Raw genomic sequence first — 27,186 nt, forward strand, 5'->3', positions numbered from 1 at the left:
GCTGTGGTCAGTAGAGTGGACAGTGGTTGTAATGACTGTGTTCCTGTGTTTCTAGAAAATTTGGTCTGTATAGTGGTCAGTGGCTGTAATGATGGTCTTCCTGTGTTTCTGGAAGCTGTGGTCAGTACAGTGGTCAGTGGCTGTAATGATAGTGTTCCTGTCACGGACGTCCAAAGGGACTAACCGTGGGGACCAGGGGAGCGGAAAAAGACCCATATGCTGGTGTATCTGGTGTATCTGGGTCTCAGGCCCCACATGTACTTAGCAGTGCACACTGACCACACGTCTGTATCAGACACTGATTTAAACACTGATAAGTCTTTTTAATGGTCTACTTTGAAAATAAGTTATAAAATCCAAAACAGAATTAATAAAAATATTTTCTTAATAGATGGATGCTTCACAACTTGTGCTGAAATATGTGAAGTGTAATGCTGCAGAAAGATGGAAAATCTGCAGCAGGAGATATAATTGAAACCCAGGCGCAGGACTTTGAGCTCTTTCAGAGTTTGAATGATCAGGGAGTAACAGATCGAATGCAGGCTGCTGGGCTGAATGAAAAAGGTGAACAGAAAGAAAAAATAAAGAGGGACACCTGTCTCCCAGCTGAAATAAAGAAAAGAAAGGCTGGAGAGTCAGCGAGGAAAAGGAAAGAATTAAAACAGAGAAAATATTTCAGGAGCAGGAGTAGTGAGAAATTAAAATAACCGAGTGATAAACTTGACTATGAGAGGAATGCGATCGCTAGGTTCACAAGATTTAGCTCTAACGATGGAGATTCGGTGTTTTGAACAGTTTAAAACAGAGAGGTGATTAGTGTGACTGGGAGCCTGAATGAAAGACTGAAGGTTTAATTGAAAGACGTCCTGACCCAGTCTGAATGACAGGGTGAGCGCTCGAGGGAATGTTACTGTTGACGTGAGTCAGTCCCAGCCCAGTCTGTACGTGAAGTGTGTATACTTACTGTCCAGGGCACATTTACAGTAACTAGATTTGTTCTTTTTGATTAAATTTTCAATCACCTTCAGTTTGGAGTTTGAAATATTTTTTTTCCATTACATACTATATAATACAATTCATTTAAATACTACTTTTTATTCATGTATTTTTTGCTATGCTTACATGATAAATATGGGAACAATGTGTTTTAGCTTTTACCTCTCAAGCTCTTAGTACATAATTCACAGATTGAATTATAGTTGCACTTAATAATATATTCTAGAATCACAGTGCACAGGTTGTTTTTATTAATCTTTTTTTTAATTCCATAATGTAAGAAAAATTATCCCTATCATTAGTTTTCTAAGACTTACAAACAACAATTCATTTAGCTGTGAAGTATCAGTCAAATGCAGAATAAACATGGAACAAGAATTAAACCTTTATCTTTTCAAAATGAAGGACTTCCGGGTCAAATACGCATTTCTTCCAACATAATAGACTCCAGTCTGAACAGATCCCAAGCTTTTGTTTAAGGTTGAAAAAACTACAAGATTTGCCTCAGGACTCCTGTGTTGTTACTGAAACTGGACACTGTTGTCTAAAAGCACCCAGTATGGATTCAGGTCAGAAAACTACAACACACTGCAATACAAATACCTACCACCTGAATGTGACTGTTATAACAAATAAACACAACTATATGTCTTGTCCTCAATCATTTTACAATGTTAGATCCTTCTGTAATATAATTACCATAGTATCTAAAACTACTGTAATCATTCTCAAAAATAACCATGGATCAAAAATATTTTAATACATTTACCTTCAGTACTCTTATTTGTATTAGCACATTCACCTGCAATAGGGCCCGAGTTACTAATATTATTTGTTAATCGGAAACGTGCCTTAAATATACTTTTATCTCTGATCACCTGTCTGTAATAGTTCTTTGCACTAAAATTGTCACCTTCTCTCAAAATACTCTATTTTTTAATAACATTTCCATAATGTTATAATGTTATTATTATTAATGTTACTTTAATAATACAGTAAATACAAAATGTGTCAATAGTAATAATACTGGAGTCTCAATAATAGTCTAAAAATACTCCAGTGTTTAATAACACATATTAATTCATCAGTGTGTAAAATAAAATATCAGTCCGATCAATACAACAGTGTTTAAAAACACACTGATCTCTGTTAATACACTAGTCTGTTTTTATACCTGTTAGAGAGGGCAGAATTGAGCACAATGAAATAAACAACCCCAGGTAAATATTTTGAAGACGTTGTATTATTGTTAAAAAATTTGTATTCCTTTTTGTTTGCAAACTGGAAAATTTCCACAAGTCCTAGCACATGACCCAAATTACAACCAAAATTTTGCATTTTATTATTATGGTAATAGATAAGGGATTGTCAAGTTGTACAACATTTTTGATAAGGTTGCTAAATATCTACAATATTAATAGTTATAATAATTATATGTTAGTGCTTAAAAAACATTTTAAGTCTGTGTTGTGTGTAATAGTGTATAACTGCATATAAAACTATTAATACAGCATTAATAGAAAATAATTTAAAAAACATATAAGCTGAATTAATATTATGATTAATTGTAGAGGTGAAATTCTTGTTAATACTGCAAATTGTTTATTATTTTTCCTTATTTATAGCACCAGAATAAAATCAATTATAATTTTAAGGATTATCCATAAAGCTGAGTTTTAGAAACAGAAAAGCACTTCTGCATGCTGTGGTCACTACGGCGGGCAGTGGCTGTAATGACTGTAGAACCTCAGATGGCTGGTCCTGGGTTCCAGGAGACTGTGGTCACTATACTGGACACTGTACTAACTCTGTGGCTTCCAAGTCCTGGGACCAGTGTTTCTGTGTTACTGGGACCTGTGGTCACAACAGTGGTCAGAGGCTGACAGGTACTTCACATGTTGTGCTGAAATGTGTGTGAGGTGTATATTCCCATTGTCTGTATGTAAATTGTTGACAAAGATTTTCTAGCCTTTACCTGCCAACATCTAAACTTAACACATGATCATCAGACATTTTTAAAAAATACCAGACAGCCCAGTAAAACTGTACCGGTCGTAATAATATTTAATATTTATTAATTAACCATACTATTTTTAACCATACTATTTTTGCACTTTTCCAAGAATTACCTTGCACTGTTTTTGTCCTGTTATATTTTCTCTGTTTGCGGAATTTTGCACAGTTTTGATTACTTGATTACATGTTATTTATGTTATGTTATTACATGTTACTGTTTTTGCTATTGTGTTACTGTCTATTGTCTTATCTTCTGTCCTATTTATATAATGCACCTGAGTGACTAATGAGAAACACTTTTCATTATACCTTGCACCTGTGTAAGTTTAATGACAGTACAGTTGAATTGAATTGAATTGAACAGGTTTAACATATAGGCACAGTTACATTTATTGTGATGTTGTCCTGAGAAACTGCTCAAAAATCTAAACTTGAGTCCTGTGATTACTAATTAATTTTTAAATATTAGATTTGTATGATAACATGTAATTAAATATTTAATTTGTATTACTTATACTTATATAATTGCATTTGATAATAATTTCAGATTCCAAATGTAGTCAAAAACAATAAAGCATTCTTATTAAAACTTCACAATTTACAAACAAAACCTGTCATTAGATAACTAACCTAAAAACACAAAATAAGTTATTTAGCTGTTAAATAATAGACAAATCCTGTATAAACACAAAACACAACTACCATTTTTTAATTCTTGCTGTAATGCCACAATGTCTTGTAGTTGTTAAATTATTAATGTTACACCTCAGTTTCTGATGAGACCCCAGTTAATAATTATACACCTACAATACTAAGAATTTCCACAATTGTGTTAATATTTTTCATTTTATAACTTATAAAGCAATAAAGAATGTAACTTTTATCAGCCTGTCCTTTTCAATGTGAAAACAAGCAAACCTGGTCTTTATGAACCAGGTAATACATATATCAGTTTTATTTTAATACTATAAAAATACAAGACCTAATTGTCCTATGACTGAAAATGTTTTACATTTTCAAAATGTAATTGTAAGTCTTTAAAATGAAGAATTCACACTCATAACTTCCTATCATATTGGAACACATATTCTTATAACACCTAGAGGAACTACTTGTTTTCACAGCAACTGAATATCACACAGCCTAACGATAGAAACCTGGACTGTCTGAATACACCAAAGATGTAATGGCAGCATTAAAACTCCTGTCTTAATTCTCTAGCATAAACACTTTAGGTGGTAATAACACATTTACTGTATATCTATTAATACATCAGTCTGTAATAATTTAATATCAGTCACAATAATAATTCACTATTTAAAAACACGTGTATCTCTATTAATGCACCAGTCTGTAATAAGACAATACAGAGGAGTCAGAATTGAACACAATAAAACAATAAACAACCCAGGGTATTTCTGAATCATCCTGTATAATATGATATTATTCTAGAAACATTTTTTATTGCTCACACTTTTTTTGTTTTCGAGTAAATGAAGACTTTTTCACATGTCACAGCATATCACTCAAATTATCACTTATATATAAAGTTTATTATTACAGTAACGAGTAAGTTAAATAACTTTTTAAAGATTTTATACACTCCATGTTTTCACAAATTATCAATAGAGGGTGATAATGGCCAGCTTCTGCTCTATCCATCTATAACATTATTATTATATAATGTTTAGAATTCTTAAGAATATTTTTAGAAAATCCAATAAAAATTAAAAGCAACTAATTATATTTAGACACAACTAATTATATTTCCTTACTTACAGAACAAGATAAAATATGGTTATAATATTTTTGATGAATACCCACAAAGCTGAATGTTAAATAAAAATTCAAAAATTGTTCAACCCACTTATTGCTCCATTTCCATCAAAAATCTAATTAATTTAATTCCAGTTGTTGTCTGTCTGTCTGGACAGGAGAAGACTGGTCACTTACTGGCTGAGCTGTGCAGCACCAGGACAGCGAGAGAGAAGATGGACAGGCAGCTCTCCATTGTCGTCAGGACAGAGCGCAGCTGAGACCCCTGTCTTCACCCCTGAGCCCACAGGGCAACTGAGCTGCTGCTCCGCACCCCAGACCCCCAGTAACAACACAGCCCCCCGCCCCGCCAATCACACACAGCACTGCCTTTTCAGACTGACAGCAGGAACCTCTCACACAGGTGGGATGGCCAATCACACAGGGCCCTTTCAGTCTTCTCCATATATATCAGAGACACATCACTGTTTCCTCTCCCTGAAGACACTCCCAGCAGCGCAGAGGAGAGGAGAGACAGGAGCAGCTCTGTATCTCACTGGAGGAAACACAGATACAGATACAGACAGCAGGGCTGCAGGTGCTGCAGGGGCAGGAAGAGATCAGATATTAAACTAAAAAAATTGTAGACAAGTATTATATTTTTAAATTAGTATCAAGATAATTAATTATGTATATACAGTCTTGTAATTCTTGCTGTCTGTATCAGGAAGTGTCTAGTGACTGGTGTCCAGAATGTGGTCCTGTCCTGCTGTCTGTGTCAGGCAGTCTCCAGTGACTGGTGTCCTGAATATGGTCCTGTGTGCCTTGCTGTCTGTGTTAGGCAGTGTCCAGTGACTAGTGTCCTGCAGTGAGTCACAGAGTTGTCGTGTCTCCAGACAGTAATGTCTTCTGGTCATGGTCAAGGGCAGTGTGAGGAGAGCCTGTGATCAAGGTGGCAGTGAGGTCATTCAGGTCAGCACAGGAATACAGAGACAAGGTGGACTGACTAAGAACTGGCTGTCCTGTGACTGTGATCAATAATTTAAATGAAAAAAAAAGCCCAGCAGTGATTGTCCCCTCTGTACTGAGCCTGATGGATAGCAGCTCTTCCAGTTGAGTCCCTCAGACCCTGAGTCTGTCTTTGTGCATCTCCAGTCCACACAGATGTTCCAGCCACTCCAGCTGTGGCCCCAGTGTCTCTCTGTGTGGAGCTGACTGTGAGACTGAGACTCTCTAACAGCACAGTGGAGCTGAACTGATACTGATACCTTGATACATCCCGAGGCTGAACAGAGTGAGGACTCAGGTCACCTCCTCCTCCTTATTCTTATAGGTAGCAGTAGCAGTAGCAGTAGGAGGAGCAGTAAAATATTAGTAGTAGGTATTAATAGTGGGTAGCAGCAATATCAGTGGCAGCACTAGTAGTAGCTGTAGTAGCAGTAGTAGAAGCATTAGCAGAAGTAACAGTAGTAGTATTGGTAGTTATGCTATATTTCAACTCTTTAGTTCAACAATATAGCGGCTGTGTTGCAGCTTCAGCAGAAGAGTAGGAGACAGTTTCAAAGTCGGAAAAACAGCTAAATGAAAAATCAGTCCTTGTTACAACACCCAGTGAGAACACAGCTCACCTCCTCCTTATTAATAGTAGTAGAAGTAGCAGTGGCAGCAGTAGTAACAGTAACAGTAGTACCTGCAGCAGTAGCAACAGTAGTACTAGTAGCTTTAGAAGCATTAGTAGTAGCAGTAAAATATTACTAGTTGCACTTGTATCAGTAGCAGCGATAGTAGGAGCTGTGATTTAAGGCACCAATTAAAACAATTCCTACAATGACATGACAACATATTTTTAGAAAGGGACATATTATCTTCAGTAAAACTGCACTATCTCTTCACTTCCCTGTCTTTAGGAAATGGGCCTGTTTCGTCAGAGCTTTACCGGAACTGCAGGTCAGACTCTGCAGTGAGTCTGTGGTTTGTTCTGTGATGTGCAGTGCAGTGTGATGAGGCAGCTGAGAGCTGAACTGTACAGGAAGACACACAGGAGAGTCCAGTGTTCAGAGCTCTAGTGCTGTACAGAGACACACACAGGGACTCCAGTCAGAGCTCTATTACTGTACAGTGAGGCACACAGGGGATCCCAGTGTTCAGAGCACTACAGGGTGACAGGTCCTCTCCCCACACAGCTCTCTCAGTGTGTCTCTTAGGGCTGAACAGGAGGGGCTGTTCCTGTCAGAATGGAGGCTGACTCTCAGAGCCCCAGTGTCAGTATGAGGAGAAGCTCTCAGACTTGACTGCTGCCAGAGCCTCTGAGCCTGAGTGGCCATGAGCACTGAGCTCCTCAGCAGCTGAGAAAAGCCTCCTGTCTCCTGTGGTCACAGTGTGGTTGAACACTTGCACTGTCTTCCTGCTCCTTCTCTTCTCTCTCCCCTTTCCTGTCTCTCACGCTGTGTGTGCTCTTATCTGTCCATCTCTCTCTCTCCTCTTCTCTCACTCTGACAGTCTGTGCAGAGTATCTGAAGGGGATGTAACATCACTTGGCAAAAGAAAAAAAATTCTCAGAAGCAGAATAAAAAAAAACTCTTCACAGTCAGATTCACAGCTCAGACTCACACACAGAGCTCTGAGTCCCTCAGTACTTTACCCAGACTCCTTCCTCTTGAACAGACAAAAGCTCATCTCCATACTGTTCTCTATCCTGATAATCCAGAACCAGAGGACATTGAGACAATCAGTGCTGCTACATGAATAATATCAGACAGAACAGCCTGGACTCAGGTCACATCTACCCCTTTTCTCCTTCCTCCCAGCCCTCTTAAGAGACAGAGAAGAGCTCCTGGTTCTCCTCTCTGTGAACTGGGCTCAGAGGTCACTGATCTGGCAGCTGTGGGCTCTGTTCCAGGGCAGAAGCAAGAAGCTTCTCTTAACCCTTTCCAGGACCTCCAGTATTACTGTCCTGATTCACTGTCTTTACTGTAAGTCAGCCTCCAATCCTCTGTCAGAAGTGTTTGACTGACAATTGAGCAATATGTGATTATCTTTTATTATTATTTTTACTGATTTAATGAACAGCAGTATTGCCACTGTTATAAGTGTATTATGATTCTCAGCCGCAGCAGACTGATGGTCGAGTCTACAATAGTGACCAGTTGACCAGTCTGTAGCTCTGAGCAGTGGGACTCAGATCACACAGAAGACCTGTCTGTGTGTGATTCCAGACCAGCCCTGGAATTCAGTATCTCCCACACGTCTCTCACAGAGAGTCTTATAAATACACAGTTAAACAGAGTCTGATAACAGTTATATAGTTAATTCAATCATCAAACCGCCTGAGGAGCTGAGAGCTCGAATGGAAATAAAACCAGGAGATGCACTTGAACTTCCAGGATCTGATCTTCTAGGATTATATTCTGTGGAGATTCGTGTAAAATGCTTAAAAGCGCTGATTACAGGCACTTGTGCTATTTCTCGTCTGCTCTACGGGAGTGCGCTATACAACGTATTAGTCTGTAAAGTAAACTATATATTTTTTTCTGTTAAATGAATTTAATTCCTCGGTTTGTCGCTCTCCTTCTCCAACTGTTATACAGTAAATCACTTCTCTTCACAGCCCGGTGTGTTTTTTTTTGGAGATGTTATATTTGTAAGAAAAGCCTCCCGGGCTCCGGACAGGAGTCTCCTCCAGCGGAGACGCGCTCTGCTCTGTCAGAAAGAGCGCTGTGACGTCACAGACACCAGCCAGAGTGGTAGGATCAGAGAGCGAGATCGCGGGAGGAGCGCTGAGCGCTCGGAGGAGAGATATTGATCACTTATCTATCGACAACCAATTAATTCAACTGACGAACTGTAGAATAATCGATTTACTTCACCGATTGGTGAGTACTGATTCTTTTCTTTCTTTAAATTCTTTAAATATCTAGAAAACAGTCAATACAGCCTGTATCGATCAAATACAATAGTGCGTTTAGTGTTCATAATGTTCAATCCCAAATTAAAGAATGATTATTCAAATGATTGTTTAGAAATTGTATTCTAGAGCTTGAAAATTATATTCCAAGTTGATAAATTTGTGTAGGTAACAGTTTAAATGCATTTTTTCACTGTTTACAAATTATAAGTATGGTAACCACGGCGACACGTGCCACGTCACTGTGCCCAGTTAGGTGTCTCGCCTTCGTCACAAAGAGTGGTTTGACGTCACGGACTAATACTAATGCGAGTGTATTCATATTTAATATTAGTGAGAGAACAATCGGTAGCTTTAATATTAATGCTAGTGTTCATGTCAGTGTTAATGGTGATTGCGCTTCTGATAGTTTTGATGCCAGTATTCATGTTAATATTAGTTATAATTATAGTGTTACTGTTAGAGTATTCACACTAGTAGTCATGTTAGTTTTAGTGATAGCATTACTGTTATTATTAGTATTAGTAGTGTAGTAATAGTTTGTGTCAGTGATAATGATAGTGTAATTCTTAGTGATAGTGTTACTGTTTTAATGTTAGTGGCATTTGTGTTAGTGTTAGTTATACTGTATTTGTAGTTATGAGTGTGTGTGTTTTTGTCTGTGTGTGTGTGTTGGTGTGTGTCTATAAGTATTTGTAGTCTATGTGTGTGTCTGTGAAGGTGTGCGAGTATGTGTGTGAGTGTCTGATTGTGTGTATAAATGTATATCGTGTCTGTGAGTGTGTGTAGTGTGTGTGTGTCTGTCAGTGTAAGAATGTGTGTCTGTGAGTGTGTGTGAGTGTCTGTGTGTGTGTGTAATGTCTGTGTGTGAATATGTGTGGGTGGGTGTCTGTCAGTGTGTGATAATGTGTGTGATTGTGTGGGTGTATATCTGTCAGTGTGTGTGAGTGTGTGTGTAGGTGGGCTTGGGCTCCACTCGTGTGTCTGACAGAAGTGACCCATCAACAGGTGTTGAGGTCCAGAGTCGCCTGAGAATGGAACCACTTTCTAGAGTCCAGACCAACGTCCAGAGAGCTGTGAGTGCTCTGTTTTTATCACTATTACTAGTAATGACAGCAGTAGTAGTATTAATATCAGAATTAGTATTAGAATTTGTAGTCATGGTCATAGTAGTAGCAGCAGAAGTAACAACAGTGGTAGTTGGATTATCCAAGCACTTACTCCAGGAACTACAGTATTACACATTTATACTCTATTTTCCAGGTATGTTTTGTAAAGTGCTTTGATGTTCTGGATTAGAAGGTAAAATATAAGAAAAAATTGATTGATTGATTGACTGTGAGAGTGAAGTCGAACTTGTTTGTCTAACTGAACTGTCCTGTCCACAGATGAACAGAGAAGATGTCCAAACCCACCAGAGACTGAAGACAAGTTTGAGAGTCAGGCCCCAGACCCAGAGAGCTGTGAGTCCACTGCTGATCTTCTTCATATTGTGATTCTTCCTCTTCTTCCTCCTCCTGAAATTAAAGCTCATCGCAGTAGCAGGGCTCTATTGTCCTCTCTTGAAGAAGAGAAAGACTCTACCTGACAGTGTGTGCATCTGCGTGTCTGTTAGTGTGTGGGAGTATGTGTCTGTGGGTGTCTGTGCTTGTGAGTCTAGTCCAGCCTATGTCTGTAACACAACTGTGTCTGACATCCCCATATCAGGAAGGAGGTAACAGGAGACTCAGCCAACACAGGTTTTGGAGCCAGACCCAAGACTCCAAGAACAGTGAGTCTGCATTATTATTATTATTATTATTATTATTATTATTATTATTATTATTATTATTATTATTAGTAGTAGTAGTAGTAGTAGTAGTAGTAGTAGTAGTAGTAGTGGTAGTAGTATTTGTAGTGAGAGGGTGAGTGTGTTTGAGGTTGTGTGTGAGAGAGGGTGAGCATGTCTCAAACTCCATTCCTAGAGGGTCTGGTGCATCATCTGGTTTCCTGCCCAGAGGTCTTGGTTACAAAGTTGATCTAATTTTTGAATTAAACAAAAAATATTCTAATACTGTACCTTTATTCAGACCTTAAATATCCAACTGTGCCTTGAATATTTTGAGTCTTCAACAGTGAGAGACATCAAAATATATTATTAAACACATTATTTCCACATCTTCTTATGAAAATAATTAGCTTAATTGTTTAATTGGCTAGCCCCTTTTGGAAAGAAAGCCTGGAGATGCACCTGGCCCTCCAGGGATTGTGATTAGGCTTGAGACCCATGGTCTACCAGAACTGGCCCCTCAAGAGGTCTCAGCAGGGATGTTGGGGATCATGAAGCAGTATAGACGAGGGCTGGACACTGCTTCTGAATCGAGGACGACACGTCACTGTCATGTAGGGTCATCTTGGCCCATGATGATGATGACAGTGTGTTTGTCTGTCTGGTAACTGTTTTCTCCTCCCCAGTGCCGCCGGGAGAAACTCCCTCAAGTTGAGAGAGGAATGGCCGAGCAGAGAGAAGGGCGTCACACCGAGACCTGGGGCAGATCTCACAGGAACGTGAGTATTGGGTTGGATAGCTTGTTCCACACACCCACCACCCTCTATGTACAGTAGTGCCTCCTGTCCTGACTGTAGGGTCTCATCCAGCTCTCTCTTGAGACAAGCCAGGGTATCGGCTTCAACAACATGACTAGACAGCTTGTTTCACACCCCCACCCTCCTCTATGTAAAGAAGTGCCTCCTGCTCTCATTATTAAATGCTCTTCCCCAAGTATTAATTCTGTTAGACTAAGAATAAACCTGTACTGAGACACAAACTTGGTTGGCTTCTGCTGGTGAGACTAAAGCAGTCAACTTGTGGACAGGTTTCGACAGAGACGGACGTGACCCTGAAAGGCCATAGAGGGTCGTCCAATACTGAGGCGCTGAGCAAAGATTCTTCCAGTGTAAGACAACCATGTGTTCTGCTCAGGATGATGCAGATGATAGTGTAGATAATGAAGGTGGTTATGATAATGATGTTGATGGAAAGGTGTTGATGATGATGATGGTGGACATGATGATTGTAATGATGAAGAAGGATATGGTAATGAAGATGGTGTAGATCATTTATTAGAAATGTGATGAAGATGATGGTGACAAAGATAGTGGAGATTGTAATGGTGGGGGTGATGATGATGGTGATGAAGATCGTAGGGGTTGTGATGGTGGAAGTGATGATGATGGTAAATGAAGATAGTGGAGATTGTGATGGTGGAGGTGGTGATGATGGTGACACAGTCATGCCTGTGTGTGGCTGTGTGTGAAAGGGAAGGTGGGGTTGGATCAGGTCTGCCGCTGTCATCTGATAGAACTGTCAGAGGAAGAGGGAGCAGACTCCCCCTGCGTCTCACCCCGGGCCCCGGGCCCGGAGAGGGATCTACAGAAGGACAGGGCATGGACCTCCTCCTTGGCAGCCCACATACCCCATTGCTCGCCCCCTCACACACCCCCTCACCCACCCCCTGGTACACCCGCTCACCTGGGCCTAACCCCAGCGGCCCTGTGGCGGCTCAGGGAGGGCCTGCAGGTCGAGCTGGAGGGGCTGCTCCAGGAGGAGGAGATACTGTTATTGTTTCGGTAATAGGGACCGAACCAGTGAGTGAACCCACTTGCAGGAGCGAACAAAGCCAAGTCGTAATCCGAAAGCAAACTGTAATCGTAGGAACGAGCCGAGAGTCCAGGGGAAGCCAGATATCCGAAAGGGAACGAGTACCGAAGCCGAAGCGAGATCCGAAGTCGTAGTCCATAGAGCAATCCGAGAATCCAGGGGTAGCCAGTGATCCAAAACAGAGCGAAAGTAACCAATCCAAGCCGAGATCCGAAAAGCCGAAGTCCAAAGGGAAAAACCACAAACCGAAATCCAAGACGAACACAGAGTAGAAGTAGCGCAACCAGGAAGCTCGAAAGGGAAAACCAATACTGAGCGACGAGGTAGGGAAGGACAGGTGTTTAAGTAGGATGAGACGGGGGTGTGGTGGTGAATAGGAAAAACTGATAGGTGAACTGATGGATAGGGGCTACGCCTACTTCTGCCTCCTCCGTTGCCGGGAGGCAGGGATCGTAACATTACCCCCCCCTCTACGGGCGGCTCCTGACACCCTAACGGGACGATCCGGGAAGTTAAGGTGGAAGTCTTGGATGAGGTTGGGGTCCAGAATATCCTTCTCCGAGACCCACGAGCGCTCCTCCGGACCGTAGCCTTCCCAATCGACGAGATATTGTAGGGATCCACGAGACCATCGGGAATCCAGGATTTTATTGACCGTGTAAGCAGGGAGTCCATCAATTACTCGAGGCGGTGGGTTTTTTTTTGCGGTTTAGACAGGGTGGATCTGTGAAAGGGTTTAAGGAGGGAAACATGGAAAGTAGGGTGGATCCAAAGGGTAGGAGGCAAGGCCAGTCGGTAAGTCACAGGGGTGATCTGGGCGAGGACACGAAAAGGACCAATGTACCTGGGAGCAAGCTTGCCAGAAGGTTGCTTAAGAGGAAGATTACGAGTAGATAACCAAACAAACTGACCACGTCGAAGTCTGGGTGGGATACGACGGCGCCGATCAGTCACCCTCTTCTGCTGAGCTGAGGTGCGAAGAAGGGTGGCTTTGGCCTTCCTCCAGAAGGTCTTCAGGTTAGAGATGTAGTCCTGAACCGAAGGTACCTCTGTGTTGGGATGGGAGTCAGGGATAAGAGGAGGCTGATAACCTAAAGCACACTTAAAGGGAGACATGCCAGTAGATGTGGTATACAAAGAATTGTGTGCATACTCTGCCCATGGGAGCAAGGACACACAATTATCATGGGTAGAGGAGATATAAGTCCGTAAATAGGTCAGCAGTTCCTGATTCATTCGTTCTGTCTGACCGTTGGCCTGAGGGTGATAAGCTGAGGTAAGTGAGACTGAGGCGCCCAGCGACTTACAGAAGGCCCTCCAAAATCGGGAGACAAACTGAGGGCCCCTATCAGAAACAATATCCTTAGGGATGCCATGCAGTCGGAAGATATGTTGTACAAACAATTCTGCTAGTTCTCGAGCTGTAGGTAAAGATGGTAGGGGAATAAAATGGGCAGATTTGGAAAAACGGTCTACCACCACCATAATAGTCGTGTGTCCATGGCTGGGTGGAAGGTCAGTAATAAAATCTACTGAGAGGTGGGTCCAAGGACGGTCCGGGATGGGTAAGGGTTGAAGATGGCCCGCTGCCCTCATCCGGGAAGACTTCATTTGGGAGCAGATAGAGCAGGCCTGGACATATTACTTGACATCCTTGGCCATAGTTGGCCACCAGAAGTCTCTGGAGATGAAATCCAAGGTACGGTGGAATCCAGGGTGTCCGGCGAAGCGGGAGTGGTGTCCCCATTGTAAAACTGCCGATCTGACGGAATTAGAGACAAATAACTTGTCCTGAGGGCACTGAGGAGGTACCGTCTGCCCTACCAATTACCTCAATGTCCCATCTTACCGCTGCCAGGAACTTACCAGACGGGATGATGGGTTCTGGAATCAATTCGGCCTCAGGGGGGTCGTGGATCCGTGAAAGGGCGTCTGCCTTGATGTTCTTGGAACCTGGAGTGTAGGTGATCAAGAAATTAAATCTGGAAAAAAAAAGGGACCACCTAGCCTGGCGAGGACAAAGACGTTTGGCCGACTGCAGATACTCCAGGTTTTTATGATCAGTGTAAATTAAAAAAGGGTGATGAGCACCCTCTAACCAGTGCCTCCCTTCCTCCAATAACAGCTTAATGGCCAAGAGCTCACGGTTACCGACGTCGTAGTTCATTTGGGCAGGGGATAGCTTCTTAGAGAAGAAGGCACAGGGATGAAGAATCTGTTTTTCTCCATGACGTTGGGAGAGAACAGCACCCACACCATGGCCAGAAGCATCCACTTCGACCACAAAGGGCAAAGTTGGATCAGGGTGTTTTAGGATGGGGGCTGTAGTGAACAGGTGTTTCAGACGCTGAAATGCTTCTTCGGCTTGAGGGGTCCATTTGCCTTGTTTAGGTCCTTTACGGGTCAAAGAGGTTATGGGAGTGACCACCGAGCTGAAGTTTCGAATAAACTTCCTGTAAAAGTTAGCAAAGCCAAGAAATCGTTGAATGTGTTTGAGATTCTTGGGAGTGGGCCAATCAGTAATCGCCGAGACTTTACTCGAATCCATTTCCACCCCCTCCGGCGAGATGACGTACCCTAAAAAGTGAATCCTCGAAGCATGGAAGGTACACTTCTCTAGTTTGACATATAGCTTATTCTTAATGAGCCGGGAGAGTACTTCTCTGACATGGAGAACATGATCCTGGAAGGAATCAGAAAAAATTAATATGTCATCTAGATAAACCAATACAAATCTTTGTAGGAGATCCCGAAAGATGTCATTAATAAAAGATTGAAACACTGCTGGAGCATTAACCAAACCAAAGGGCATGACCAAATATTCATAATGTCCATGGGTTGTCATAAATGCCGTCTTCCATTCATCCCCCTCCCGAATGCGGATTAGGTTATAGGCCCCTCGTAAATCCAGTTTAGTAAAGATCTTGGCTCCATGCACAGACTCAAGTGCTGCTGGAATTAAAGGCAAAGGGTACCGATTCTTGATGGTGATCTCATTGAGGCCACGATAGTCGATGCAGGGACGGAGCCCACCATCCTTCTTTTCGACAAAAAAAAACTGGCACATGCTGGTGAAGTGGATGGACGTATAAGCCCAGCCTTCAGAGAATCTTGTATATAGACTTTCAGGGCCTCAGACTCAGAATTGGAGAGTGGAAAAATACGACCTTTGGGAGCGATAGTACCAGGCAAAAGGTCAATGGCACAATCGTATGGTCGATGAGGGGGGAGGGCCAAGGCCTCCTGCTCATTAAAGGCTTCCTGAAGATCAGAGTATTGAGGGGGTATGGTAGGAACCCCTGAAGGGGACGTCACCATGAGTGCAATCTTCACTGGTAGGCGACAGCATTTTCTAATACATCTGGGTCCCCAAGCTACAATCTTTTTACGGGACCAAGAAATGTGTGGGTCATGCTGCTGTAGCCAAGGAAATCCTAGTACCAGAGGATGTGTAGGAGTCTCCAGGAGATAAAACCAGATGTCTTCGACATGGGTGGCGCCTATCTGCAGGCTTATAATTTCCGTTTGCCACCTAATAAGTCCTGGAGATACGGGGGAGCCATCAATAGACTGGACACGAAGAGGGGTGGACACCAGGGTCAAGGGTAATTTCCAAGCTCGAGCGAAGGATGCGTCTATAAAGTTTCCTGCCGCCCCCGAGTCTATAAAAGCAAGAAGAGGTCTCCTTTCATTATCCCAGAATAGGGTAGAACAAATAAAAAATCCTGAGGAAAACTGAGGGAATTGAGTAGTCTCACTCACCTTAGGATTCCGAGAAGGTGGGCGGCGCCTCAAGGACGAGTATGCAGCAGGGCAGGCCGCTTTAAAGTGTCCAAGTTTCCCACAGTACAGGCAGCGACCCTCTCGTTGGCGCCTCTCACGTTCTTCAGGGGTTAACCGGGTGCGGGCTATTTCCATAGATTGTTCCGAGTCAGCAGATCTGAAAGGTGATAGCCGAGGAGCCTCTAGTATAGAGGACCGGGATCTCTCAGCACTCCTATGACGAATTCTGAGTTCTAATTGCAAAACCTGTGAAATAACTTCCTCCAAGGTATTGCCCAATTGTGGCATATTTACCAGATGGTCCTTAATTTCTTCACTGAGTCCTTGACGGAAAAGAAAAATAAGGACCTCATCGTCCCAGTGAGTCTCTGCTGCCGCTACTCGAAAATCAATAGCATAATCATGTACAGACCGGCGGCCTTGGTGGATGGAGGAGAGGCGGAATGCAGAGTCTTGGCCAACTACGGGGCGACAAAAAACCCCCTTAAATTTTTCTAAAAAAAGATCATAATCCTGAATTTCAGGAGCCCCGCGATCAAGCAGAGCAGTAGCCCATTCCAGAGCGCGGCCGGTTAGCAGTGAAACTATGAAGGCGATCTTGTCCTGAGGTGAAAAAAAAAGTTTCCGGATGGAGCCTGAAAACCAGCGCACACTGTGCTAAGAAGCCCCGACATTTGGTAGGGTTGCCGTCAAACCTGTCAGGTGGAGTTAGTGGAAGAGGTCGAGGGGCAGGTGTAGCAGCTGGCGGGGGCGGAGCCGCAGCGGCAGCTCCAGCGTTGCTTCCTCGATTGCCGATGGGCGGCATTGCAGACAGGTGCGCAGAGATCTGTTGGACAGAAGCCTGGAGCTGGAGTAAGGCTTGTCCGTGCTGATCCAAAGCCGAGCGAATCTCCTGTTGCTCCGCTGGGTCCATGTTAAAGGGCTCAGTATTCTGTTACGAGTTCAGTAATACGGACGGAACGAGTGAGTGAACCCACTTGCAGGAGCGAACAAAGCCAAGTCGTAATCCGAAAGCAAACCGTAATCGTAGGAACGAGCCGAGAGTCCAGGGGAAGCAAGATATCCGAAAGGGAACATGTACCGAAGCCGAAGAGTAATCCGAAGTCGTAGTCCGTAGAGCAATCCGAGAATCCAGAGGTAGCCAGTAATCCAAAACAGAGCGAAAGTACCAATCCAAGCCGAGATCCGAAAAGCCGAAGTCCAAAGGGAAAAACCGTAAGCCGAAATCCAAGACAAACACAGAGTAGAAGAAGCACAACCAGGAAGCTCGATAGGGAAAACCAATACTGAGCAACGAGGTAGGGAAGGACAGGTGTTTAAGTAGGATGAGACGGGGGTGTGGTGGTGAATGGGAAAACTGATAGGTGAACTGATAGATAGGGGCTACGCCTACTTCTGCCTCCTCCGTTGCCGGGAGGCAGGGTTCGTAACACTGCACTGTTACACCAGAAATCCACATCTTCATGGAGATTTTAAATGTGTGATACAGCAGAGTCCAACAGCCTGTGACTGACAAAATAGCACTTGCTGGCTTCAAAACTGCAATATTTAAACATCCCTCTTTATTATTAATGAAGGATCATGAATAATTAATTTCTGATTCATTAACTTGGTTAATTCGTTGATTCATTAACAGGTCATTGCTGATTCCTGCAGACAATCCTGGTTTGCTGTGTAAAGGGTTAAAACCCATTTGAGTCTTTCTGGCTTTGTTTTTTCCTTCTGTCTGGGGACAGAGAAAATATCCTCTGTCAGAAAATGAGAGTGAGAAACAGAGAAAATATCGATTTTGTTTGTGTGAAAAGGTTTTTGTGTGTTGGTTATTTTCTCTCATGTTGTGAATAAAACTCCACTGAGTCTCTCTTACAGCTGCTTTGTGTGACTCTCACTTGTGCCTGTAAACACTCTTATTCCTGACACCTCTATCTAGAGAGTATCACACCCCTGTCTCTGTGATTCTCTTTGGCTTTGACAAGGATTTCAGCACAGAAATACAACGCAACTGCTAGAGCACTGATGAAGCAGTCAGACCTCCTGTCTGGAGCCCTGGAACAGTGGGACCTAAGACTGGGAATCAGGATTTGGTGCTGTGTGTGAAAGTCAGCGTCGTATTAATCCAGCACACCGGTGAGACAGGGTGGCTCTGATTGAGCTGTGCTGGCAGTGTCACTGTTACGGTTTCCAAATTATTAGAAACCACTAAAGAACTTAAACAGACCCTGCGCAGCACAGCGGAAGCCTTTAAAGGGCAAGAGCCAAAACAACAGTCTGAACATACATTTGAATACAAAGTTTTTATAACAAACCCATGGGAAATTACAATATAACATTGTCTATAACACAGTCTAAGGTCATGGATATCAGGCGAACAGGATATCAGGATTTACAAGTTGAAATACAGGTATAAGACAAAACACTGGGTCCCTCCAAACCAGACTTCTGCGATTACGATGTAATCCAAATACAGAGTCCCAAATTCCAAGCTTCTCCATACGAAGGCACCTGTCACCAGGAACCGGATACAAGGCCATTCACACTGGGAAAACCAGGACCCAGAAAACCAAGAACTTCGCAACCCAGGAACATGGAATAGGATTCATGAAGACATCTGAACCAGGAAAAACCAGGAGTCTATGCCGAAGATCCAGAACCAAGAAACCGAAAGCTTAAGTGCTGGAGCAGGTCCGACTGTACAAGCTGACACTGGAGATCTGACAATGCTGAGCCCCGAATACAGGGTTAATCAACCTTATATACAAGGAAGCAACCAGTAAACCGATTCTGACTGGCCACCGCATAATCAGCACCACTCAGAGTGTTCTGACAATTAGCGCTTCTTGACAGTCACAGCCCCTGTTTCACCCTGATTCACTCCTGCTTCTCTCTTGAGCTCCACTCCTTCTCCACATTCCTAACAGCCTGTGATGAGATCTCAACATCTGCCTCTTGTAGTTGGTCTGGCTGCCTCAGTGTGGAGAGAGATCTCTTCCCTGTTTCCCTATGAAGAGCTGTTTTTTACCATCTTGTGTTTCTGTCTCAAACTCCTGAGTCTGTCTCTCCTTCATCTTGACAGATCTCTCTGACAGCTGACGGCAAAAACTGTGTGTTTTAGAAGCTCCAGACAGACATGAGGCTGTCATGTTAATCAGATCAGACAGGGTTGGTGATGACAAGCATGGGTCATCCCAGGGATGCGCTGTCTAGAAAAGACTGAAACACTGAACGATTTTATTTGGATTCAGGTCAGGGTGTAAATTAACAAGGGACTCAGTGAATGAGGTCTGGACTGTGCAGGAAGGTCACTGTGTATCCAGAGATGCTACAAAACAACAGGTTTCCAGCCCTGTGATTCACATTCACTCCTTTTCTGGGGGATCGAAGGACAATTACTACAGTTTACTTATTATTGTGACAGAAGGAGCAGCTGGAACCAGAGGACCACAAACTTGGGATGCAGTGATTCAGTGTGAGCTGACAGCAATCTGATTGGTGAGAAAAGGACACACAGGCAGAACAGACTAATCCCTGAGCAGACCTCCACTACAGTCCCACCCCCACAGCCCAGTAAGATACACCCTGGTACTTATGATTGAAGATAAGAGGACAGTCAGACAGGCAGTGTGAAAACAGTCATTAAGGAGGGGGTCTCCTTTTATACCCCAGTTGTGCCCAGATGAGGGAATTTACAATTATTATCATCACCGCCGTCTACATCCCCCGATGTAGAGGTACTGTACTGCAATAAACAAATAGGAATCTGCAAATCCCGACGTTGTCACGATCATCATCCCTCCTCTAGAGGGTGCTCCTACCATTTTTTGTTGTGTTCCCAGCTTTTTTTGCCCCAGCTATGTCCTTCCCCTTTTCCCTATTGAGCCTGGCATCTCCATAGTTCTAGGCTCAGCTTTGGAAGACCCTACCACCAGGCACAGAAGTGGCCCAAGGGCAAAGGCTTCACCACGGCCCCCTGACCTACTGAGTCCGTGGCTCGGAGTGCTTTATCCCATCAAACTTTTAATTATCCGTGTTCCTAGTTCCCTGTTCCAGAGTTCATCTTGGATGGATCTCCTGGCACTTGGACCTTGGACTGCGCCCTGATTTTCCCTATTGGACTTCCTTTGGACTCGTTCGTCTGCGCTCCCCCCATGCAGCAGTTCACTGCTGTCATTACCCCCAGTGTTTCTACTCGACCCGATCCTGCTGTGTCTTCCCTGATGTCCTCCTCAAGTCACTACCGGATTATACCATCTCGTATAGGGTCTTTAAACAACGCATTTTCACGGGAGTCAGAACCGGCTTCCCTGACAGACACAGCCTTTATCATCGTGGGTGACTTTAATCATACAAATCTCAACTCCGGTCTCCCGAAATACCATGTCTCCTTCCTAACGAGAGGAGAAAACACCCTGGACCACGTTTACAATATGATTCAGAATGCTTACAAGGCCGTACCCCTCCCCCACTGTGGAAACTCAGACCACTTCACTCTGTTTCTCCTCCCGGCATACAGACAGCTGCACAGGCGAGTGAAACCAGCCGTCAGGATGGTGAGTCTGGCATGAAGGATCTGAATCAGTCCTGCAGGACTGTTTTTAATGCACTGACTGTGATGTGTTTAAAGTGACAGTCATCCAGGATCAATCTAAAGAAGAGTATTGCAAAAACACACTCAAACGGGAATTAGAGGGACACTTCACCACTAATGACCCACGGTGCATGTGGCAAGATATACAGGCCCTCGCAAACTACAAAAGGAAGAACATCTGTGCACCTGCGCATGATGCCTCCCTGCCTAACAAGCTCAACACCTTTCATGCTCAGTTTAAAGCGAGCAACACAGAACCAGTCAACAGAGCTGCAACCTCCGCAGCTGACCAGGTGCTCTCGCTGTGAGGTGAGGAGATCTCTGCTAAAAGTGAACACACGCAAGGCTGCAGGATCTGACAGCATACCCAGTCACGTCCTCAGAGCCGGCACCAATCAACTGGCAGGTGTATTCACAAAAATTTTCAACATGTCCCTGCCCCAAGCTGTAGTCTCCACTTGCTTCAAGACAACCACCATCATCTACTGCCCAGTGGCACTAACCCCTGTTGTCATGAAGTGCTTTAAGAGGCTGGTCATGGGGCACATTGAGGACACAATTCCAGACACAGTGGACCTATTCCAATTTGCCTACCAGCCCACCAGATCCACAGATGATGCAATGTCCATTGCCATACACTCTGCTGATAAAAAGAACACATACGCAAAACTACTATTCATCGACTTCAGCTCAGCTTTTAACACTATCATTCTAGAGAAACTAGTCATGAAACTCAGTGCACTGGGTCTTGACACCACCCTCTGCAACTGGATTCTGGACTTCCTGACAGGCAGACCTCAGGCTGGCAGGCTTGGAAACCACACCTCCGGCACACTAACTCTGAACACTGGGGTCCCCCAGGGGTGTGTGCTTAGTCCATTGCTCTACTCCCTCTACACCCACGACTGTAAGGCCAAACAACACCAACCTCATCATCAAGATTGCCGATGACACCACAGTTGTAGGTCTGATCACAGACAATGATGAGAGGGCCTACAGGGAGGAGGTCAATCTCCTTACAATGTGGTGTGATGACAACAACCTCACCCTCAACGTCAGCAAAACCAAGGAGCTGATCGTTGATTTCAGGAAACTGCAAACCAGACATGCCCCTATCCACATCAATGGGACTGAAGTGGAAAGGATCAGTAACTTTAAATTCCTTGGCGTCCATATCACCGAGGACCTCACATGGTCTCTCAACACCACCTGTCTGATCAAGAAAGCACAACAGCGCCTGTACTTCGTAATACGGTTGAAGAAGGCTAAGATATGTCCCCAGATCCTCACTAGCTTTTACAGATGCACTACAGAAAGCACACTGACAGCCTGCATCACAGTGTGGTATGGCAACTGCAGTGCTGCTGACCGCAAAGCCCTACAGTGGGTGGTGAAAACTGCCCAGTCCATCACTGGGGTTGCCCTCCCATCTATCCAGGACATTTATGACAGATGGTGCTTGAGGAAAGCTCTAAGCATCATCAAAGACCCCACACACACCAGCTACAGACTTTATGATCTGCTATCATCCGGAAAACGGTACTGGAGCATTCGGGCCCGGACTACCAGACTCAGAGATAGTTTTTACCCCTGTACTATCAAACTATTAAACTCCCAGCCTCTCTCACTCTCACCTCACCTCTCACGTATGATCTGAACCTCACAGTCCCTTCTTTCTTACCAAAAACCCAAACACACATTGAAAATCTACCTCTACCTTACATGTCAAAAGCTCACTCCCCATAATTTCTATCCCTTTATTTCATTCTGTTGATGCATATTTTTGTACATAACCTGTTACGTTTTTGTTGTTTTGCACATTGCCTGTTGTTTTTTTTGCACATTGCCTGTTGTTGTTTTTGCACATTGACTGTTGCTGTTTTTGCACATCGTCTGTTGTTGTTTGTTGCACACTGCATGTTGTCTCTGTCTTTCTTTTGTTATACAATTGTATTGTTGTGGTTGTTTTTTTTTTCTTGTACTACTTATGTCCGAGAGCTATCTAAATAGCATTTTGTTATACCAGATACCTGTATATGAGTATAATGACAATAAACTTGAACAATAAACTTGAGTTTTTGCCCCTTTCATTTCATCTCAGACACATTGCGCACACTACATGTTACTACCTAACCAAAGGCGTAAGAGTTATCGCTGGTATCTGTTGAGTTCCCCTTTATTAGGAGGTTTGTTAATACATGATAAAGCTGTCTTTGGTTTAAAGGGGGACTACAATGCTAGTTTCTGGCTTAGAGAGAATCAGCATCGACAACCACAGTGAAAGCAAAATGTACACAGTAACTTGGAAAACCTCCCATTTACATTCCAAAGCAGACTGAATCATCAGGTCTGCGCAGTGCCGTGTTCTGCGATTCAGAACAAGGCAACAAAACTCTTTTCTGGACACTCCACTCAGAGCTCTTCACAAGTCATGGGGATCCCACTACCGTCACCAGTGTGCAGCCCCCTGGATGATGCTCCAGTCTGCTCCAGCACACAGCAGCTTTCAGAGTGATGAAGCCAGTTCAGAGATGGGGATTATTAGGAGGCCATGATTGGTAAGGGCCAATGGGAAATTTGGCCAGGACACCGGGGTTACACCCCTACTCTTCTCGAGAAATGCCCTGGGATTTTTAATGAGCACAGAGAGTCAGGACCTTGGTTTTATGTCTCTTCGGAAGGATGCCACCTGTTTACAGTATAGTGTCCTCGTCGCTATACTGGGGCATTAGGACCCACATGGACCGCAGGGTGAGCGCCCCCTGCTGGCCCCACTAACACCTCTTCCAGCAGCAACCTTAGTTTTTCCCAGGAGGTCTCCCATCCAGGTACTGACAAGGCTCACACCTGCTGAGCTCCAGTGGGGCTGCCAGTGGTGAGCTACAGAGTGATATGGCTGCTGGCATAATACTTAATGATCCTTTGATAATTCAGTATCAGAATTAATCCCATAGTTGCCAAGCGATGATCTGCTCCCTACAAATGTCAAATGAAAACCCCCGTCTTCCTTCTTTCAGGTTAGCTTTCAAACAGACTAAGGTCCTGGAACCCCCGTGAGTATTCAAATCCTCATATTTCTCATGTTGGGTCTGACTGCCTTGCTGTTAACATGGTCAAACTGAAGCATTTCTTTTTTTACTAGATGTTTTCGACAGGCCTTAAATGTAATAAATTTGATAAGTGAAGGAAATGTATTTACACTTTCTGTTGGCTTTGCCTGGAAATAAAGACAACGCGTCTGAGCTGCTGCCCTCTGCTGGCTGGTCTGTGTCATAACACTGTCACCCCCAGGGTTTCAATCCCTGCAATCATAAGTAAAAATAAGGCGCCAGCCGGAATTGGGGTCTCCAGAGTTCTGATCGCCTCTCTTGTGTCCCAGGAGGAGAGACGTGCTGACCGTCACCCCCTGGCTGGCTCCCATCGTCTGAGATGGGACCTTTGACCCCTTGATCATCGACAGGATCTACAAGCCCCTCAATGTCACCATAGCAACCACAATCTTCACGGTTGGCAAGTAAGACATGTTTATCACAAAGAGTACTTAACAAAAATATATCTTCTCTATCCGTGCCTTCTTTTAGAATGTGCTCTCCCACACTCTGGGAGGAGGCACTGTTCCAGATCCCCTGTATCAAGACTAAAAGAGCATTAACTTTCTTTCTAACTAAAAGCACTCTATTGTTGAACACCAAAATAAAAAGAGGCAGGCCTCTTATTACTACTGTTGTTTTTAGACTCTTTACAAGCTAATTGTTTGATTCAAATCTAATGCCAGCAGCCATATCACTTTGCAGCTCACCACTGGCAGCCCCCACTGGAGCTCAGCAGGTGTGAGCCTGGTCAGTACCCGGAGGGGAGACTCCTGGGAAAGCTGAGGCTGCTGCTGGGAGAGATGTTAGTGGGGCCAGCGGGGGGTGCTCAAACTGCGGTCTGTGTGGGTCCTAATGCCCCAGTATAGTGATGGGGACACTGGACTGTAAACAGGTGCTTTGGATGAGATGTAAAACCGAGGTCCTGACTCTCTGTGGTCTTTAAAAATCCTAGGGTGTTTCTCGAAAAGAGTAGGGGTGTAACCCCGGTGTCCTGGCCAAATTTCCCATTGGCCCTTACCAATCATGCCCTCCTAATAATCCCCATCAATGAACTGGCTTCATCACTCTGCTCTCCTCCCCACTGAGAGCTGGTGTGTGGGGAGCATTCTGGCGCACTATGGCTGCTGTTACATCATCCAGGTGGGGGCTGCACATTGGTGGTGAAGTGGGAATCCCCATTACTTGTGAAGAGTTATGGAGTGTCCAGAAAAGCACTATATAAGTGTAAGCAATTATTATTATTATTATTATTATTAATGGTACTGGAGTTCTGATTGAGCAGTGCAATTGAATGTTTTGTATTATGTTATTGCAGTGTTCTTGTACCGCATTATTATTGTCGAAAATGTTATGTGTTCATGAGCTTTTGATGTGCAAGACAAGTTCCCTCAAGGGCAAAAGAGGTCGATCCAATTTACTTCTGGATTCCTGGCTGAGGGGTAGACCATTTTAGCAAATCACAAACTCAAGCTGGCAGATTTAACTGGCTATGGGGGGGGGCTAAACTCTTAATGTTGATTTTTTAATACATTTCACTTCATATAGGCCAGCTTTTGAAAATGCCTGGAAAAAGGAGTCGGCAGAAAAAATCTTTAGCAGGGCTGAAATTTAGGATCCGCTATTGAAAAGGCCCTGGAAAGGGAAAATATGTCTTCCGAGGGGTAGAGAAAAAAGAGTGGAGTGTCCAGGCAAGCAGAGGGAATATGGCAGGGTGCACCCTGGATGGGACGCCAGTCCATCTCATGGCAAATGCATAGACAGACGCGCGCACACACACACTCAAAGCAGGGACAATTTTCCCCAGACGCCAATTTACCCACCAGCACGTCAGTCTTTGGACTGTTGGAGGAAGCCGGAACACCCGGAGGAAACCCACTCTAACCCAGGGTGACATCATGCGAAATAGCACCCCAGGGCCCCATCACTGCGAGGAAGCAAAGACTAACCACCATGCCCCCTCCATTCCTGAACCATTCCCCCTCTTTTCCCAGGTACATGCGGTTCCTGAAGGGGTTCCTTGAGTCGGCGGAGAAACACTTCCTGGTGGGGTTCCGGTTGAACTACTATGTCTTCAGGGACCATCCGGGCGAGGTGCCAAAGGTGTCCCTGGCCCCCGGGAGGAACCTCACCGCCATCCAGGTGCCCAAGTTCGACTGCTGGCAGGAGATCTCTCTGCGGCGGATGGAGATCATCCAGGAGACCATCGAGGAGCGGATCCGCCGGGAGGCCCGGTATATTTACTGCCTGGACGTGGACATGCGCTTCCAGAACCGCGTGGGCGCGGAGGTGCTGGGCGGGCTGGTGGCTGCCATGCACGCCTGGTTCTATTATAGTCACCGGGACCAGTTCCCCTACGAGCGCCGGCCGGCCTCCGCCGCCCACGTCCCCTTCAACCGGGGCGACTTCTACTACCCGGCGGCCGTGTTTGGGAGTCTCGTCGACAACGTGTACCGGCTGGTCAAGACCTGCAAGGAAAACCTGCTGGTGGACAAGAGGAGCAACGTCGAGGCGGCCTGGCAGGAGGAGAGCCACCTGAACCAGTACCTGATCCGCAACAAGCCCACCAAGTTGCTGTCCTCCGAGTACATGTGGGACGACCAGAAGCAGCGTGTGAATGAGGTCAGGGTCATCCGCTTCTCCACTGTCCGGAAGAACCTCGCCGAAGTCCGGGATAATTAGACAGTTGCGGCGGATCCTCCCGGTTGTGCACTTGAGCCGCCAGTACTGACCGAAAGTGAGGCGTGACGGGCATATCCTGTCACAGGTTATGATGCATTTTCCCGAAGACGATTTGTCACGTTAGCGGTTCGGATGGGTTAAGGCAACCGTCCGCATCCAACCGATTCGTCCGGAGGCGGCTTTCCGTCTTGGGTTTGAATCTGTTTACGGGAACATACCACAGTGGCTTAACCAACCTCTGACCCCCCCCCCCCCACTCCTCCCAACTGTCAACAGCAGCCGGTTCAACCTTACAGGAACACACACACGTTTTAATCTCATTCCATCCTTCCATTTTCCGACCCCTTTATCCGATTCAGGGTCGAAAAACCAGGGATATCTCCTGGAATGGACATGCGTTCTGTGCAAGGAGAGACATGTGGGCCGCGTAATTTGTCACTATATTTTGTCATACAGTTCAAGAGCTTTTTAAATAAAAACTCCCTATTTGCAATATAACACAAGGTCCTGGTGACAGTTTCTGTTTATGGGATCTGCAGTGATCTGCTGCATATTTGCAAGATGCTGATATAGGCTGCACATGCACTCTTAAAACAAAGGGGAGCTGCACGGCTATTTTTATAGTTCTGGGTTAGAGAGAATCGCCATTGATGAGCGCACTTCAAACCACAATAAAAGTAAAATGTACACAGTAACTTGTAAAACCTCCAATTTGCATCACAAAATAGATTCAGTA

The 27,186-nt window shown here is 44.4% G+C and overlaps 1 protein-coding gene, 1 long non-coding RNA gene and 1 pseudogene across 2 annotated transcripts in view; all 3 read left to right on the top strand.

Moving 5' to 3' along the window:
• Positions 1-27,186, top strand: part of LOC138242549 (antigen WC1.1-like) — a 621,195-nt gene that overhangs the window by 140,653 nt on the left and 453,356 nt on the right. The gene's annotated exons all lie outside the window — the stretch shown is intronic.
• Positions 9,202-11,212, top strand: LOC138242378 (uncharacterized). Its single transcript, XR_011191532.1, has 4 exons — positions 9,202-9,747; positions 10,060-10,134; positions 10,379-10,442; positions 11,126-11,212. It is a non-coding gene; the product is annotated as an uncharacterized lncRNA (long non-coding RNA).
• On the top strand, positions 11,791-26,458 carry LOC138243352 (globoside alpha-1,3-N-acetylgalactosaminyltransferase 1-like; annotated as a pseudogene).

Source organism: Lepisosteus oculatus, chromosome 14 (assembly GCF_040954835.1).
Source record: "Lepisosteus oculatus isolate fLepOcu1 chromosome 14, fLepOcu1.hap2, whole genome shotgun sequence".
Taxonomy (NCBI): Eukaryota; Metazoa; Chordata; class Actinopteri; order Semionotiformes; family Lepisosteidae; genus Lepisosteus; species Lepisosteus oculatus.